The 19,386-nt window shown below is 32.4% G+C and overlaps 1 protein-coding gene and 1 long non-coding RNA gene across 2 annotated transcripts in view; one reads left to right on the top strand and one right to left on the bottom strand.

Moving 5' to 3' along the window:
• The window catches only part of CDH9 (cadherin 9), a 236,508-nt gene that overhangs the window by 98,119 nt on the left and 119,003 nt on the right, over positions 1-19,386 (bottom strand). The gene's annotated exons all lie outside the window — the stretch shown is intronic.
• The window catches only part of LOC141549489 (uncharacterized), a 194,053-nt gene continuing 175,175 nt past the window's right edge, over positions 509-19,386 (top strand). Inside the window, exon 1 of the long non-coding RNA XR_012484367.1 lies at positions 509-650. This is a non-coding gene — a long non-coding RNA (uncharacterized LOC141549489). The remainder of the gene's footprint in view (positions 651-19,386) is intronic.

Here is a 19,386-nt window from a genome sequence, read left to right as displayed (position 1 = left end):
AGATTAATCACCACAAAAATAGCCAGGTGTTAAAGTCCAAAAGTCTTTATTGTCTCCTTCACCTGGTGCTTAGCTAGCTTTCTCTTGGCCTTTAGAGGGGACTTGGTTTCAGTGGAGAAAGTGCAGGAGGACAGGCCAGCCACCACAAAGCTGATGATGATGGACATGAATCCCTGTTTCTCCGCTCACGTCTGCTCCTCATCTGTTGCTCTGAATCTGGCTGAAGCTCTCAGTTTATATACTCTCTTCTATCCCCAATCCCTAATCCTGCCTCCCCTCCCCCCATCCTGTCCTAGGACCATACCATGAGAGGAAAAGCAAATACAAGTCAGGTCCCATGAGTGAGATGAAACTCTAAAAAAAGAACAGGATCAGATTGCCCAGGCCAAATTCTCAGGCTGTGACACTAGTGAGTCCAGCCGGAAAGGGACTCAGTCCTATAAACATCCTTCAGCAGTCAGTGGGCAGGCCTCTGAATAGGGTGGCTTCAGCAAGCAGTAGTCCTGGCCTCACTTCGGCCTTAGCAGAGCAGTATTGCACAGTGGAAGGGCCTGGGTTCCTGACACTTTGGTCCTTCTACATTCATCTCTTCAGCAAAAGAGCTGCTAATGACAACCAGATCTGCTTCACTCTACACTAGGGTCTTTCAAGTATGATCTGATTTTTTTCAAGTGGCTAAAATATACAATAATTTATTTTTCAAGGTTGTTCATGTTCTCCCTTCTTTATGTGAATGTTGTGGAACCATATTAAGTATTAAGTATATGTACTGAACAAGAAAACTATTAAGCACCATGCTAAACTAGATAACCATTGTCTTTATCAATTCCACTTACTTAGCACCTTGTAAGAATCCTTGTTTCAGATTTCTGGCCCATAATACATTACTATTTTCTATACATGGGAATAGAAAGGCTATACCAGTCTATAAAAATTCCCATCATCCTTGTACCATTCCAAACAGAAATATCTCTTCTTGGCCTTCACTTTACTTTATAAGTTGTCTTTCTCTATTAGACTGTAAGGATTTTGAGTATAGAAAGAGCCTTTACTTTTTTTTCTTAGCATGAAGTAATAAATACTTTTTAAATTTTTACTTTCAAAAATTCATTTCTATGTTGCAGGCATTCTACTGAACTTTGTGGGTATGCTGACAAAAAGTGAAACAGTCCCTACCCTTGAGGCACTTACAGTCTATTGAGATAGAAAATCTTACATAGAGAGAGTATAAAAAATAAATACAAAACAAATACAGGGTACTTTTGTGAGGAAAAGAATATATGGCTGTGGGGTTCTAGAAAAATTTTTGTTGAAGGTGATGCTTAAACATAGTCTTGAATGAAATAAGGGAACAAATACTACAAATTAACATAATAATTGACATACATGAGATTTCTTCAAATCTATGCCCTCACCATGGACCTTATTAAATTACTATCAGCAAATGTGAGCAACAAATATGTATAGAGCTATTTAGTAAGTAGTAAGTAAAGAAGATATAGATGTGGATAAAATGAGTCCCTCAACTTACAATAATCATCTCACTTATTTTAAAACTCTGAAGGTCTAACCCCCAGGCACTGATTCTTTTGTGAAGACAAAGGAGGACATTTTTTTGCCTCAATTCTTATTAAGATGTTAATCACTGAATGAGTGTTGTGTCAGAGAAACTGAGAAAGACCTTAGCTTAAAAAGGCCAAGGCCTCAAAGTCATGGAACACAATTATAAAACACTTTTCACACAAATAAAGTCAAATCTAATCAACTGGAAAAATATAAAATGCTTATGTGTAGGCCAAGCTAATATAATAAAAATGACAATATTACCTAAAGTAATCTACCTATTCAATGCGACCAACCAACTCCCAAGAAATGATTTCACAGAGATTAAAAACAAAAAAAAACAAAAAAACAAAAAAAAAAAACTTTATCTGGAAAATAAAAGGTCAAGAATATCAAGGGACTTAATAAAAAAAAAAAAAAAAAAAAAAAAAAAAAAGCAAATGAAGGTGACTTACTTGTGCCAGACCTAAAACTGTATTATAAAGCAGTAGTTATCAAAGCTCTATTTGGTACTGGCTAAGAAATCGAATGAAATTGGTGATCAATGGAATAGGTTAGGTTAACAACACACAATAGTCAATGACTATAGTAATCTAGTGTTTGATAAACCCAAAGATAAGGGGAAAGATACTGGGATATTTTAGATAGATAGATATCACTATTTCACAAAAATTGTTGGGAAAATTGGAAATTAGTGTGGCAGAAACTAGGTACTGAACCGTACTTAACACTTTATACCAAATAAGGTACAAATGGGTTCTTGATTTAGACATAAAAAGTGACATTAAGTGCCAAGCATAAGCAGGCTGAGCAGAAACACCAGTGCAGACAGCACAAGCGTCTGGTACTGGGATGGTGAGGACATTGCTGGGTGATATGGACTCCACATGGTAGAGAATCTGCAGAGAGAAAACAGACCAGAAAAGGTCTTTTACAATCAGAAATGGGAGGGAGGCAGCTGAGCACAGATACCAGTGCAAACTGCAGAGCCTGGGCAGTGAGCTCTCTGTGGGGCTGTGCAGACTCCGCAAGGTGAAGAATCTACCAGAATCTACAGTAGTATTGGCCATTCTGCCCTGGATGCAAGCCAGTAGATCATCAGAGAAGTTTGGAAACACCCAACACAAACGCAAAAGGTAAGTAGTGAACCCCCAAATGCCAGAATCTCACTGGACCTGGCCATGTCTATCCAGCACCTGGAGATAGTCAGCACTGACCCAGAACAGACAGACTCCCCTACTTGAAAAGGAAGCTTGGAAAATCTCCCCTGCCCTATAAGCAGACTTTCATTTTTTTTTTTGCCCTATAAGCAGACTTTCATTTTTTTTTTTTTAAATGAGTAAAAAAATAAAGAAAACTCTGACGATAGAAAGCTTTTATGGTGAGAGAAGAACAGATTTCAAACCTTGAGGAGACTAAAGGCAGATTGTCTCCAGATATCTGTACTGTCTAAAATCTTGATCAGAAATATTACTTAAGAATTTTTTTTCCAAAGGTATTTTCTACTATGATACAGATTGAATGAAAGTAACAATAGATAATTAATTAAGTAAAAATTATAATTAAACATAGTAATTTAAGGCCTTGGAGTGAAATTGAATTCAAAAATTTATTTCTGATGAACTTGAATGCATGATACCTCGAGAAAATTAAGTGCCTTTTGTATCTATATGTGTGTATAGATTATGTTATGACCTGCATTCAACAAACATTTGATGCCTAGCATTCACACATTAATTATGAAATAAAATTCAAGAAAAAAATAATTTGATAGTGAATATAGTTTTTGAACTAGGACTTGTTTTCTCCTAGTATACCAAGAAGAAAAAAAAAATGGTGAAGTGTAACATATTCATACTATTTTGTCTTATACTCAACAGTAACAAGATTCATTAAGCCCTGGTTCAATTTAGCTAGGAAATGTCAGTCATTATTACATTTTGCTAAGCATTCATTATGTTAAATTTTATCTCATTTAATAAAACTATTCCTATGAATCCTGTAAATGGCAAAGTTCACTATGATCATTGTGTTGGTTGAATTAAATTTTTGTTGAATTTCAACAAATTAGTGACTAATAGATTTTTTATTTTAAGAAGTAAAAAACATTACATCAAACAGAGTAGACACAGTACTAATAGTTCTATAGACTTCAGAAAATTAAAAACAACAACATTACTTTCATTTTTTTCCTTCAGGGGGAAAAAAAAAAAAAAACCCTGTGGCACAACCCATTGTGATAAAATTACCTGAAAAATCTTCAAACATAGACTTTTTCCTCAAAGAACTATCCAGAAAGCTAAAATCTGATTTGCAAGTATTTGGACCACATCTGCTTTCAATTATATTATTTTTGCATAAGGGGTTATATATGAACAGGGATTACACAAGAGTACATTACAATGGCATGTAACTTTCTGCAAAATCTGCATTTGGAGAACACAAAAGGAAAATAATAGAGCAGAATATGGAATTATTTTCTTCTTGTCTCTCTTTCCTCTAATTTGAGTTTCATTGTATCATTCTAGCATAGCAGACAGAAACATCATGGTTAAATGCTATGCTATCATTGCCTAACAGAACAATGACCCAGTCTATTTAACCATTTGGAAAAGAAAATGGAGAATGATACGATTCTGAAAAGGGAAAAGAGAATAAAAATGAGGCTATAAGTGTCAAGTGGTTAGAAGATGAGATAATATGCTAAGACAAGAAGGTAAACAGACTTCTGATTATTAACACTCATGATTTTTTTAGACAAAAAGAATGAGGCACAAAAAAGTTTTCCTCATGCTCCAAGAAATGATAATGAGTTCCACCACTATATTTACTTTTTTCTCTCCACTCCAGGTATGTCCCTCTTATGTGTCCTTAGCTTCTTTCTTTTATAAATGTTATAAAAAGATTAAATAAAGAAAAAGATGGCATGTTTATCACATTTATAAATTGTACAAAACAATGTTCAACTACTCCCCTTCCCAAAATACATAGAACAGTGTAATGTTCTTCTCTGAAATATAATGTTCTCTGAGAGCAGGTTTCTTGGGGGGCTTCTGGGAGCAGCCTTCCTTTCAGTTCAGTGTAATCACTCCAAATGCAGCTGGGAGTTAAAATCCAAATCCTTTATTTTCTCCTTCAAAGTCTTGAATCTTTTCCTGGGGCCCAGTTAGCTTTAATAGAAGCCTATCTCTCTCCTTGCTTCTGAGAGCTCTTGCCCCTAGTCCTTTGTCTCTGCCAGCTTCTGCCTCTAGTTTCCTCCTAATCTCTCCAACCAGCACAGGGGTGGAAATGGAATGAATCTGTCTCTGCCTCTGAGAGTGGGCTTGTGCTTTTGTGGGCTTGTCCTTCAGGGCCCTCCTCCTTATATATTCTCTCTTAAAGTGTGATTTTGTGGAACTCTAATAAGTAATAAGTACATCTAGAGAATTGTTAAGCACCCTGCTAAATAACCATTGTTTCTATCAATTCCACTGACTTAGCACTTGTAAGAATTCTAACAAAATACCTATTTGGAATGATGGATTAAATCTATTAGAAAATTTTAAAGTAGAAATGAATAATCCTCTACTGAATTAAAGAAACAAAAACAAATCAGCTTCATAAGTATGTGCTAAGATATAGCTGTCTAGAAAAATATGTTGAAAATTATTTGATATTCACTTTGGAACAAAGGTATCCCATGGTACCATATTTTCTTTGTTTTATTTTGTTTAGGGAAGGATGGCATTTTTTCCCTGAATTCATTTCATAGTGCTTATAATTCTCTTGTTCTCCCTATCTTTTTTCTATCTCTCTGTCTCTGTTTCTATTGCTTTCCTCCTTTTCTCCCTCTCCTCCTTCCTCCTCTTTCTGTTTTTCAGTCTTATTAACACATATGGGTGTGTTTCTCCAATATGATGATTGATAATTAGTTACTAACAATGTAATTTTCAGTAGTTGATTTCATTGAAATCAGAATCTATAAGAAAAGGAAATTGTGTGCTAGGATTTGCAGGAATAAGGCAGTTTTTCAAAGTGTCTTATAAACCAGGAAAAGAGTTCATACTGTAGAATAATCTGGTTCATTGAGTTACAATTTGTCCTTTCTACACAGATGCATATCTATCAAAATCATAAAATAAATAAAACCATAAATTACATTCTATCTTCCTTCAGTTCATCTCTTCTACTTTCACAGAAAAAGAGCTGTGGTGATTGAGTGAGAGAAGTTTGCCCTCATGAATCAAACAACTCCCTCATCTACAGCTGGATTCAGGCACCTGTGATTTTTTTCAGAGATAAATACATGTGCTTTCCAGTGTGCCTCATTTAAAACACTATTTACTTTGTAAAAATGTTTCATATAGTAATTTTTCTTAGTGATCTCACATTTGGAGGGCTGGAAAATAAGAACAATTCCCTTTTAGAATGTAAACTTTAGAACCTCTTCTATCCTATCTAATTCTTGATTTTCCATTTTGTAAATACTACATATCTACCTATCTATCTATCTATCTATCTATCTATCTATCTATCTATCCATATATATATATTTATATATATATGTGTGTGTGTGTGTGTGTGTGTAATACATGTGAATGTATGTGTACATATGTGTGTATGAATATATATGTATATATATGTATGTGTTTGTATGTGTGTATGTGTGTGTGTGTGTGTACTGAAACCCTCTCATATAGCACTTGAATAACTCTTAAGAGGAGTTGATTCTGGAATTTTACTCACAATGTTGCAGACATTTGTCCCCTTTCTGGAGCATGAAGGAGTTTGAGGTAGATAGAAATGATAACGGGACAATCAAGTAAAAGAAGCTTTTGTTATTTTGTCTTATTCCTTTCTACATGTTCTCTCTTTTCCCAGTGAGTCTCAAACACAAAGGGATAGAAAAAGCCAAAGAATTGGGCCCAAAAGGCCCATTTTTTTTTTTTTTTTTTTTTTTTGGATAATGGACCATGTAAAGTTCATTTAAGCACAAAGGAAGCCTCTCCAAATATCACAGATGACCCGACAGTTCATTGAATTTTGTGGCAATGGAAAGTAAGAAAATAAATGAGGCTTTTTTTCTTTGAATTAATTATTGATAAAACCTAATAGCATCACATATCTTTTTCATTAGTATTTAAAAGTCAGTAACATATTGTGCTATATATTTCTTTAAGTTAATTGAAGCTTTTAGATTCAGGAAAAAGATCCTTAATGTTTTGAATAACTCTATTCAAGGCACTATTTCTGAATAGAACATATTTGTTTCTTCTTTGTAAAGACTTACAGCTAACACCTTTCATTAAATTTGCACAATATGTTCTATAATATTGGTCCTTTTCAATGCTATACAAGATCAGTTATAAATTATTACTCTTTCTACCTTTTGTCTTTTTGATAGATCATGAAACTCGTGAAAATCAAGAGAATTAGAGTAGTTTCTTTTTGTATTGCCAATCATTTAACAGATTCATTAAACAGTTAATATGAGCAAAGCACTTTGCTAGATGCTGGGGATAAAAGACAAGAAAGAAATAATCTCTCTTCATAAGAGCCTTATATTCCAAAGAGAGACAAAAGAAGTTCATATGCACATACATGCATATATACATAAACACATATATACAACCAGAAATTACCAGATCCTATAACTTCAACCCTGTAAATTATAAATCAAATCAAATTCTGGTGAAAAATAAAATTTTCTGATATTCATTTTCCTTGAAATTAGATGAAATAAAATAGTACCCTTAGCTATGTGGAACATTAGAATGTGATTTTTTTTTTTTTTTAATTTTTTTTTTTAAGACCAGATCTTTGACCTTATTGGTATAAGGAGCTAGTAAGAGTATTCCATGGGCAGACAGGAATTTGCTCAGTAACCCCTAATCACTGGGATTTTTAGGGGAAACTGAAGCATTAAGTGACTTGCCAAAGTAAAAAAAAAAGCATGTGGAACTTGAACCCTAGTCTATCTAAAGCTGAAGCTGGCTCTTTCTGTACTCTGTCAAGTGACTGTAGTATAATGTTCTATCCCAATATATAGCTAATGATCAAGTTAATTGCTAATTAACTCAGTTTATGACACCATAGCTTCAATTTGTATATGCCTGATGACTGTGAAGACACTTAGCATCTGCATACTCATTCAATGATGGGTATAGGGATGTTGAAACAGGCCCCAAAATTATATTGGGATTTCAGGCTGGTATCACAATGTATCTGAAAAGAATTTGTAACTAACTTTTAGACCTCCAAATTAAGGGGCAATTTTTTTTTTTTTTTAAATTATGAATGGCATGCTAAGTTCCAAAGGGAAGTTTTAACTATTAACAAGAAAATAAAAGAGCTAAATTCCCTATCAAAACTCATAATTAGCCAGGGGGAAGGGAAGACACCAAAGGCAAGCAAAATAAATTTGCATCCCTAAGTATGTGCTACCTAATAAACTCACAAAGAAGTGGAAGATTGTCATTCACTGTCAGACTAACTCTAAAAAAAGAAGTTTAGCTAGCAAAAAAGAGTTATCAAGGAAGAGAGATTTAGGTAGATTCTTTTATAGAGGAGAAATAATCTTGGGGTTGACCTCCTAACTTTTCTTTCTGATTGGCTACAGTAACTGTGTGTATGGTGATTTTATTTTTGCTATACTAGGAATTCATCCAAGGATCTCAACCAAAATCAGAGTGCTATGAAAGTCTATTTAGCATAAGAAAACATCTAATCAAAATAAAAAAGTCCACTTGAAGAGATAATTGTTTTCACTGTTCCTCCCTGTTTGCCTTGGAGTAGCTTGGCTTCCAGAAATTTAGAGTATATAAAATAAGAAAATAAGAAAAGTGTACTTATAAAGTAACTCATTTTCTCTACTGTTATAGTCCCTCCTTAAGACCTACCTAATTAGCAAAGATGTTGTCTTTGTTAGGGTCTTTTTGTTGAGGGCTTATTCTACCCATCATTTATTCAGCTGAAGGAAGGAGGCCAAGGAAAGAGGCTATTCCTTGGTGGGTAGGTTTGTATTCATTAATGATTAGACTCTCAGGTTCATTGTTTGTTTGTTTTCATTAGCTTTATCTTACTCCCCATACTTTCAAATAGATTAGAGATGTTTTAGAGAGAGAGATATCAGATTAAAAAATATATATATACATATATAGTTTCCTTAAGCATTTTTAAAGTCCTGGAATGATTTGAACATGACTGTTCATTGTTCAAGATTTCACACATTGAAACCTTGCTCAGCCTCTTCACAGACACAATTGAGACTGAACCTGAACAAAATCTTCCATTTTCTCTGCACTTTTTGATGCAAAGTAGTAATGAGAATGCAAGCAGCAAAAATGTCAGAAAGCCTTCTCTCATAAAGCAGTCAATTCTTATCACTATTCACACATTTGGGCTACTTTGTCACCCCATGGAACTTTGACACAAATGCAAACTCAGTCTCTTTTCAACAATAAATATGCAAGCCTGCAAATGCAACACTACTTCTAGCCTTAGCCAGAGTCAGGAAAACAGAATGTCTTTGCATGTGATGTTAAAGACTGTTGAATATTAAAATATTTTATGTAAAATCTACACTATTAAGGGTAAACTCAAATAAGAAAATTAGGGTTTAATCATTATATATTTGATATAGAACGAGATGAGGAGAGATTTCTCAAGACAGTTGTGAAAATCGATTAAGGCTTCATCTACTTTGGATCTACTTTGGAATTTGGATAGGCCTGAAGGTCCTTGAGCATTGACTCAAGGGCAAACTTAAGTCCCCTTCCTGCTATCCTCCCATGACATAATTTTCATGCTGCTTAGATCAAATATGGCCAACTATGTATTTATTAGCCAAGTTTAATTTCTTGGGTGTTTCCTGCATTTAGAATGTAAGACCCTCAGCTAATGAGGATGATGGTCAGTGTGGGAAGGGTATTTGTATTAGGGACTATTTAAAGTATAAAACCTGTCCCAAAAGATGCCTCCTCCTTTTGATTACTTGCTCAATGGGAGGGATCCCCACTTCTAGCAAGAACACACAATAAACTTTTGCTTTGATCCTAGAGATCTCTCCAGCTTTTTTATTAAATGGTGACCAATCAACATTCTGAGCCACATATTTTTGGAGGCTAGTCCAGATCACATGACTTGGTGAGTAGGCAAATACTTAGCAGGATTGCTCCCTGCCCTGATTTATGCAGCGTGCCAGTGTCCAGGCACTTCTCCTTGCTCTTAAAGATTAAGTGGACCTGAAGTGGAGAAACTCAGGGCAAAGCAAAAGGGAAAAATTCCTCAGTAAAAATTCCAACAGGCTCAGTTAAGCAATTTGCTGTGCAGCAAACCAAAGGTAGGCCCACTCTTTGAGCCCCTTAAGTAGAGTTACTGACTCTGAAGAGATGCTCTGGAAGGATAGGATAGGCCTTCTTGGGTGACGGAGGTCAATTGAGAAGGTGTTTGAGCGTTCTGGAATTTAGATTCCATCCAAATTCAATGGCTGTGGCCCAGTCCCAGCAGGGAAATATAAGAAAAAATGATCAGAAAATATCAGTAGATACTACCTTGGGAAATAAGTAATTAGAACAAACTACCAAAATATAAAGGAAAAAGCAAAAAAAAAAAAAGATGATAGGGTATTGTTACTTTGTCTGGGGTAACAAAGATATTGACAGAGCCAATATTTGGCCTAAGTATGGTTCCCTTAAAGACTTGGTCTGCCAAAAACTAAATTTCCATGTTAATAGTAAAGAATCTGTTAATCCAGAGGATGCCATATATACTGGACTATGGCTCTCAGGCCCTGATAATGTTAAATAAGAATCAAAGTGAAAAGGGAGTAAAGGAGGAGACTTTAAAGACATAGCTATAGGACCCATTGTTATCTCTCCCTCCTCCATACTTAGCCCCACCTCAGGAAGCCATGGCCTCTAGAAAAAGAATGAGAGGACTTAATTCTATCAGCGCCTCCAGGGGCCCTAAGGGCACAGGAGGATTGAATTCAATTTACCCCACTCAGGCCCCACAAAAGGGCCATTTGCTTCTCTAAGGAAGGAATTAGAGCAAATTCAAAGGGATATCCAAAATTACCCTCTCCAAAAACCCCAACTCCTAAATTGTATCACTTAAGAGAAGTTCCCTTGCCTCAGGGAGGTATAGGATATGTGAATGTTCCTCTGAGTGCCACAGAAATAAACACCTTTAAGAAGGAAATGATGCCCTTAATAGAAGATCCCACCACGCTAGCAGAACAATTTGATCAATTCCTGGGTCCTAATCTTTTACCTGGGGAGAATTTATGTCTATTTGAAATTCTCTCTTCTCACAAGAGGAGATAAGACTGATTAGAGGAGCAGCTATGAAAGAGTAGGACAGGACATACCCTCAACCTGCAGGAGTAGTCCCAGCTGACCAAATTACTCTTTAGTAGATCCAAATTGGGATCACAATAACACCATACATCTGGGAAGTATGAGGGATCTTAGAGAAGTGATAATTATGGGAATTCAAATGCAGTGCCAAAGGCACAGAACATGAAAAAGCCCTTCAAGGGAAGGACAAGTCATCAGCTGAATATCTGAATAGACTAAAAGGCAGCATGAGGAAGTACTCTGGGTTTGACTCTGATGACCCAGGAGTAGAAGATATTTTGAAATTGTACTTTGTGACCACATATCAGTCTACTGGAAGAGACCACCAAGGTGTATGTTAAAAGGGAAAATGAGAAATAAAAGCACAAAGCCAAAATCTTAGACCAGAAGGTACAGGAAATTGCAAAGGATACAGAAAAAACTGACAGGACAAAGACTCAAGGAAAGGAAACAGATATATTCAGGAAGGAACAGGACAGTAGAAAGCCTTTAACATATTGGGAATGTCAAAAAGTAGGGCATATACAAAAAGACTGCCTCCAAAAAAGAAGGGAACAGCAGTATGTTCCCTTGTTGAGCTTGATGAAGATTGGGTGAGTCAAGGGTTCCTAAAAAACTCCCACAAGGAACCCTTGGTAAATTTAAGGTAAATTAAAACTAGAAATTGTGTTGATTCCACCCCAGCATATACCCCAGTAGAATGGCACTAATGAATGAAGAGCAGACTAGGATAAACTGAGGTTTGAGCAGCACCTGACAATCCAGGAAGAGCAGACATAGTCCCCCCCCCCAAAAAAAAAAAAAAATCACATTGAAAGATGCTAGGAAAGTGGTAAGAGTCAAATAATACCCACTATAATTATAATAACTGAAATTGATATTATGCTTTAAAGTTTGAAAAGTACTTTACATATATATATATACACACATACATATGTATATATATATATATATATATATATATATATATATATATATATATATATATAATATATATACACACACAACACACACACACACATATATATATGTAAATTGTGTGAGTTTCAAAATTCCTGAATTATCAGCCAGATCTTATATATGAACACATTGAAATTTAAAGAATTGAAGTGTTTTACCAAGTGTGACATTTAATCAGTGCTGTCAGTAATATTAAAACCCATTTTTTTCTGGACTTCAGGATTCAGGACTGTGTCAAATATGACTCGTTCTGTGGTTATAGGTTATTTTGCTAACTCTCTTGAAGAACATTACTTCCTAATTACTCATCGACTCTTTAGTTCATTTAATTTTAACAATCTACTATGTGTCTATTATATTACAATTACATATGCAAACATTTTTCTAGGGATTAGGACTGAAGGAAACAAGCAGCTTAATCTCCAGGGAATTAAAAAAAAAAAAAAAAAGATACAAAAATAAATATTGAAGAAATTTGAGAAAGAAAAGAACCTAAGGGGTGTCCCAGTGTTGCATCATAGGTAGTCAAAGACAGCAGGAATATAGCAATAGTCCTTTATTGAGACACATATTTGTGTGTGTGTGAGTGTGTGAGTGTGTGTGTGTGAGTGTGTGTGTGTGTGTGTGCGCGCGCGCGCACGCGCCCGCGCACGTGTTTTACATAATGGAGAAGCTTGTAGAAAAAGAAAAGTCTATAATAACCTTGGAAAGGTCAATGAGAGTTTATAGAGGATCTTTAATGCAAAAAGCTATTTGTTTTAATAACAAAAAGCAGAGGTATTAATTTATTTTAAGGATTTTACTGATAAGTATATCTCTTTGGAAAAGTGTTTTTTTCCAATTCTATGAAAGACAAGTTGAAAAAGAGGAATAAAAATGGAAAAAAAAAAAACAATTAAAAGGCTAAAAGAGTAATCCAAGTAAAATATTATAAAGGTCTGAATTGATGTTGTATCCTTATACATGCAGAGGGACGTTAGTAATAATAAATTATGAAGATATAAATTAGTGAGATTTTCACAATTCATTACGTATGAAGCAATAGGGGAAAATAGGCAGGCATTAAGTATTACTGCCAAAGTTATGAGAAACTAGTTTTGTTTTAGTAGGACAATAGAAGGACCCTCAAGATAAAAAAGGAAGTAGGGGAAGAAGGGACACATTTTAGGTAGGAAGATAAGAAGGTACATTTTTGGAATTATTGGGAGAAAAGAATTATGGAATATCTATATGGAGGTATAAAATTCACATAATTGAGAATATATATATAAGTAGAATTTTTTTAAAAAAAATCATAGCTGGATATAAAAATTGGGAAGTAAATCTATATAGAAATGAGATTTGGAAACAAAATGAAACCCTATTCCAATTATTCCTCCTATTTATGGCTATGTTGTTTAACATTTCAAGGTTTGCATTATTTAACATTTACAAAAAATAAATATGAATTACTATTGATTATGTTTTATTTTTAAATAGGGAAAATTGAGGTTCAAAAAATAATTTTCCCCAGTCCTCATACAATTAGTTAATGTTTTTTTTTCTATGTTCCCCTCAATATATTTTTGAATTAAATTTAGATATGGTAGATTTAAGAAGAAAAACTTATTGTCCCTAGTACCTTAAAAAAAAAAAAAAAATATATATATATATATATATATATATATATTCTGTACATAGTAGATAATTTGTTTTTTTTTTTTTAATTGGCTAAATGTTTAATTGAGAGCATCATGATATTTTAGGTTGAGTGATGAATTTAAAGCCAGAAAGACCTGAGTTTATTCCTCATCTCTGAGAATGATTATTTTGTATGTGTAGCTAGAAAAAAATTTTCTGATCCTTATTTCTCTATTAGTAAAATAAATAAAAGTCACATAATTTCCTTATAAAGGTCAAATAACATGATGTTTGCAAATTATTTTTCATATTTTTAAATTGCTATATAAATTTAGGTTATTAATATGAATAAATATTGAAAACTTTAAAAAAATAAATTGTATCCTTTTTAAGGTCTTCAAAGTCTAAGCTTCAAGATCCTTGGATTTCATAGGATCATAGATCTATGTTTGAAAGATTTTCAATGTCGTTTAACATGACCCCTACATTTTACAAATAAGGTTACTTAAGTTAGATGATTTGGACGAAGTCATATAGGTAGTAAGGTCAAATCTTGCCTCCCCTATTTACTAGCTAATATGACTGTGCAAATAAAAAATATCTAGAAATGATTTCAAGATTTCTCTGATAGTAACCTATATGTTCATGTGCCCCCATTATTTAGTAACACACACACACACACAAAAACAAAAGAAACAATAACACTTGTAAATAAAAATTATGCAAAAACAACAAAGAGTTGACAAATTTGGATTTTGTTAAATAGTAATAGCATTGATATAGTAAGGTTTACTAATATCTCAGTTGGCCAATGAGTTTATTTCTAATGTCTTAGAAACTGAATCATTTAAAGAGGTTTCTCAGGAGGTGCTAGAATAAGGGAATGAAGACAAACTAGTAAAATGATCATTTCTTTCAATTTGACAAGATTGGATGGAAGGCCTCCAAAATCAGTATTGTTATTCCCTAGGACTAAAGTATATTTTTACAGTGGAATAGCAAAAATATTAACTTTGGAGTCAAAGAACTTGATTTCAATATCAGAACATTTATTTACTATCTATCCCCTTTATCCTTTTTCCTTTATCCCCTCATTTAAGTTTTCTGGGAATCAAATAGCTATAAAATAAAGGGGTTTGATTAGATAATTGGCAAAAAATCCCTTTCAGCTTTAAAACTAAGAAACCAGAATTCATTTGCATTTGATTATTCCTCAAACTATTAGTAGGGAATCATCTTTCCAATACTAGATTGCTGTGTGGGAGTGTTCCAATGGACAATCCCAGATGGCTCTCTGGAACTTGAGGAAATTATCTCTTATTTTGTCACTTGTTTGTTCAAAATGTTTCTATGTTTATGATCAAGCTACATTCATTGCTCTCTAAGCTGCATTCTTGTCTCCCTTGGACTTTCTCTAAAACGCTTATTTTTCTATATTAATGCCTGCACACTGGGTATCTTCATTTCTCACTATCTCCTCCCCAGCTGTTTTTTTTTCTTTGTTTGTTTTAAAAACATTCTTTTATGTGATGCTCTCCTCTATTAGAATATATGTAGTTGGGAGCAGTGATTTTTGCTTATGTTTGCATTTCAGAACACTGCATGGTATCAAGTTAGTGTTTTAAGAAATTCTTATTGAATTGAACTTAGAAAAGAAACTTGTTCATTAATCCTTTATGCTAGATTATTATTGTTATTGTGTGAGAGGGAGAAAGGACTTCAGCACACTTATAATGTATTAGTTACCTAAATTTTATTAAATAAGGACCAAATTTATTGAAGGCAATAGCAATTTGAAAAGTTATTTTTAGATTCTAGACAATTATTCTCAATGTGTTAAAAATTTGATTACAATACAGTTAACTATATCAAGTAAATAACACTTTAAAATTGGGTACTATAGAAAATTCTAGAATTTTCTACATAAAATGTTTTTTTTTTCCTTCACCAACTTTGAGTTTGATATAACACCCATAATTGAAATGAAGATTTTTGTTTTGTTTTTATTTTGTTTTTGTTCAAAGTTTGAATAAAGAGTAGGGCTTTATAAATAGAAATGTGCTGAAAGAAATAATTGTAATCATAGCATCATTTTAAATAGAAATAATTATAAAGATATATGTAGGTATTATACAAAGAGACATTAAATTAAATATTGATAAAAATATTCATTTATTTTGGGTTCCTTGATTACATCTGAAAACATAATAGGATTTTTTAAAGAGTTCATGTTTTTTTTTTAACTTAAGATTTATGAGTATACTTATATATAAATGAATGCCAAATCTAGCTTTGTCATCTGATCAAATTTTATAGACATGTGTCAACTCAATGGCTACATGTTAATAAAATTAATTTTTTCTTCAAAATTCTTTTTAAAAAATTCCCTCATATTTGCCTGAGGAGAGGGACTAGAGGGAGGGAGGGGAAAATTTGGAAAAGAAGTGAATACAAGGGATAATGTTGTAAAAAAAAAAATTACCCATGCATATGTACTGTCAAAAAATTATAATTATAAAATTAATAAAAAAAACTCAAAAAAAAATCCCTCATAATTCTTTAAGTATATATGGATAATGGGCTCTCCCACAAAAATTTCAGACAAATCATTTAAAAATAGTATTTCAAATTGATAAAAAAAAACCCTAACATATAATTATTATATACATCATTAATAAATATAGCTATAATTTTTTCCAAATTCTAATGGAGTATCAACTTTTATATTCTTGTACTAAAAGATCACTGAAGATAGCAACTACAGCCATGAAAAACACTTGATAATTTAACCAAAAGCTGAAGTAAATCTAGACAGCATACAAAAAATCAGAGATAGCACCCTATCAACAATCCCAGAGTCACTGTATGTAAAGAGTTGGCTGTAAGAGAGGAAAGTTGAATGCTTTAAATTTGTGTGCTAAGGAAGACTTTTTATGGTCTGTTTGGCAGCAAGGAAATCAAATATGTCAATATTTAAAGCAATCAATTTTGACTCTTCACTGGAAGATTGACTTCTAAAGTTAAAACTTAAATACTTAAGCCAGAGGAAAAAAAAAAAGAAAAGTGTCTCATAGGAAAAAGACTCTCTCTAATGATGCAAAAGATTGAAGGCAAAAAGAGTAGGAGACAACAGACGATGAGATGGATAGGTAGTTTTATGGAATAATGAAAATGAGATTGAACAGATTCAGAAGTAAGGGTCTGATAGCTATTGACATGTATTCACAAAGTTAAACATGATGGAATTATTTAACAACTGGAGTAACCTACTCTTTGAAAGAATGCTGCATTCTGCGCTAGTGATGTATTTACTTGCTTATTCTTTTCTCACCACTCAATATTGAAATAATTATTTTATACATATTTAAGACATTTCATATATGTGCATACACATGGATATCATGTATACCTCTAAACATATAGTGGTATATATATATATATATGTATGTATATACATGCATGTATATAGTGTCAGATTAATTATGTATAATTATTCCCTTTGTTTTGCTTCATGGACATCTGAAAAAGTGATCTCTGAGCTAAAGAGGATATGTGGTGTAGTCAGGGGAAAAAATGCTGAAATATTCAAAAGATCTGATTTTGATCTAGATACTTCTGGGAGAAGTACTTTAGATCAGTAAGGAAAAGTGAGTTGTTAAATAAATAATAAAACAATGTAAACTGAAAAGAAAAAAAGTCTAAGAAATCCCTTTCTTATATCTTTTAGTTATTTTTTCTAAATATAAAATTTATTGTTATACTATTCTTGGGAAATGGGAGCATGGGGAATTTTTGGTCTCTCTAGAATTGCTGTTTCATTCCCAAAACAAGGCATCATATTCTGTTAATATCGTGCATATTTATGGGTTTAGATATCTTTCATTGAAAGATATATTATTCTTTTCTCTGGAATTTGCTTCCCTGAGTTTTAAAGAGATCATTCCCTAGGAACTCCAGCTTACCTATATGCATTTTTCTTGATTTCACTTTTTTGCAACTGGGAACATAATATGCAACTTAATATAAAGAGAAAAAATACATGAAAATATATATAGAGAGAGATGCTGTGAATGCATAGGTTTTATATAATTACTTTCTATTCTTTACTTAAATTATAAAAAAAAGAAAAAAAAAGTTTTATGTTTTCTGTTTTCTTAAATCCAAAGAGAAAAATCATATAAAAAGTTGGTGGAATGAAAAATGTAAAACATTGTTTCCATATTTTGTATTTATCCACCATAAGTTACTGTGATGGGAAAAACTTCAACTACTTATTGGTGTTAGCTTTTATGTTCTTTTTAATAGATTTCTGTTTAATTTCATGGAGACTTCATATTTTTTTAAAAATATTTTTAAAGACAAATTTTAATTGAAAAAAGTGCTTATTTTAGAAAAGCAAGAAGTTAAACATGGAGAACTGTGGGTCAATTTGATGAAATATAATGAATTAAAATTAGAGCTTTATAATACCTTTAGATTTATATAGTGCTTTCTTCACAATATTCCTAAGAGTTAGAGAGAATGAACATTATTACATTTTGAATATTAAATCCAAATTTATAATTTACTTCTAATCAACTAGTGAAAAATTTGGCTTTATATATATCTGAGTTAACTTAATTATAGGATGGGATTAAGAAAAGGAGTATGACCATTGATGAGTTAGTGTCACTTAATGGAATGCTATGTACAGCCTTGTTACTTTTCTTATTCTATCACACTTCAATGCAGCACTCTTGTTCCCTTCAAAGCAACACCTTTTCAATATACCATTCAAACAAAAGATAAAATACTTTAGTCTATGGCATGTTTCATAAATATGAATCTGTGCTGCTCCATAAGCTTCTTGACTGTAAAAATGCCTTTTCAGATTTTTCATTGAATTATTATTTTATCTCTGCATATTAGATTACCAAACTCTCTGAAACATCCTTTTTTTGTTATTTCTCATATAATGTTCTAATGTTCTACATTTGCCACATAAACTGATGATATATGATTATAGCTGAAGTCAAAATTTATTATAAACATATAAATGTAGAATTTTTATCTTTAATCAATTCTTTTCCATGACTGTTTTTAATGATGTTAATAAGAGGCCTTTCTGTTTAGAACTTAATTTTATTTTTCTGTCCTCATATAATTAGAGTACAAATGAAATATTTTCTTTCATTTTATTTTATCTTTTGGATTTTCAGTTTCACAAATGAATTAAATGTTTCATGACTCAATGAGACATTTTAACATTAAAGTTATAAAATTTTATTGTGATCATAAAATAATTTGAAATTTCTTCTTTTCACTTTTCTTTTTACAATATTGAATAATATCTTAACAATTTATAATTGTCATAATAATTTTTCTATTGTTTAAGATTATTTCTTCATAACAGAAGAAACTTAATATTAGAGAAGCAAAATCATCATAATGCATGCATAAAAATTCTTAGTACTCAATGAGGGAAAAGAAAGATATTTTCCTTCACTAAGGCACTATATCACTTGTTTTCTTTTTCTTTTTTTTTTTTTAATTCTATTAAATGACCATTTTACTTCAGGAAATGTCCTTTACAACTTGTTGAGGTTACAGTAAATTGTCTTTTTTTCAAATTTCTATTTTATCACTATGAAGAGAGTAAAACACAGCTATTGATATCAAAATTGAGAGGATTAAGGGCATCTATTGAATTATGGGAATAATTTATATACTTGGACACTAATTGATCATAGATGTCTTTCTATGTGAGGGTTCCAAAAAGACTTAGAAAGACAATATTTCTAATTTCCCATTACTACCAAAATATTTTTAAGATTTGGAATTATGTAAAACAGATAAAATATGCATTATGAGAGGGAATTTCACATATATATGACCTCTCTTTGGAACTACTATTTTCTCCCTGTAC

This window comes from Sminthopsis crassicaudata, chromosome 1 (genome assembly GCF_048593235.1).
Source record: "Sminthopsis crassicaudata isolate SCR6 chromosome 1, ASM4859323v1, whole genome shotgun sequence".
In the NCBI taxonomy this organism is placed as follows: Eukaryota; Metazoa; Chordata; class Mammalia; order Dasyuromorphia; family Dasyuridae; genus Sminthopsis; species Sminthopsis crassicaudata.
The sequence above is the reverse complement of the archived record's forward strand: the minus strand, read 5'-3'. Positions and strand labels throughout refer to the sequence as shown.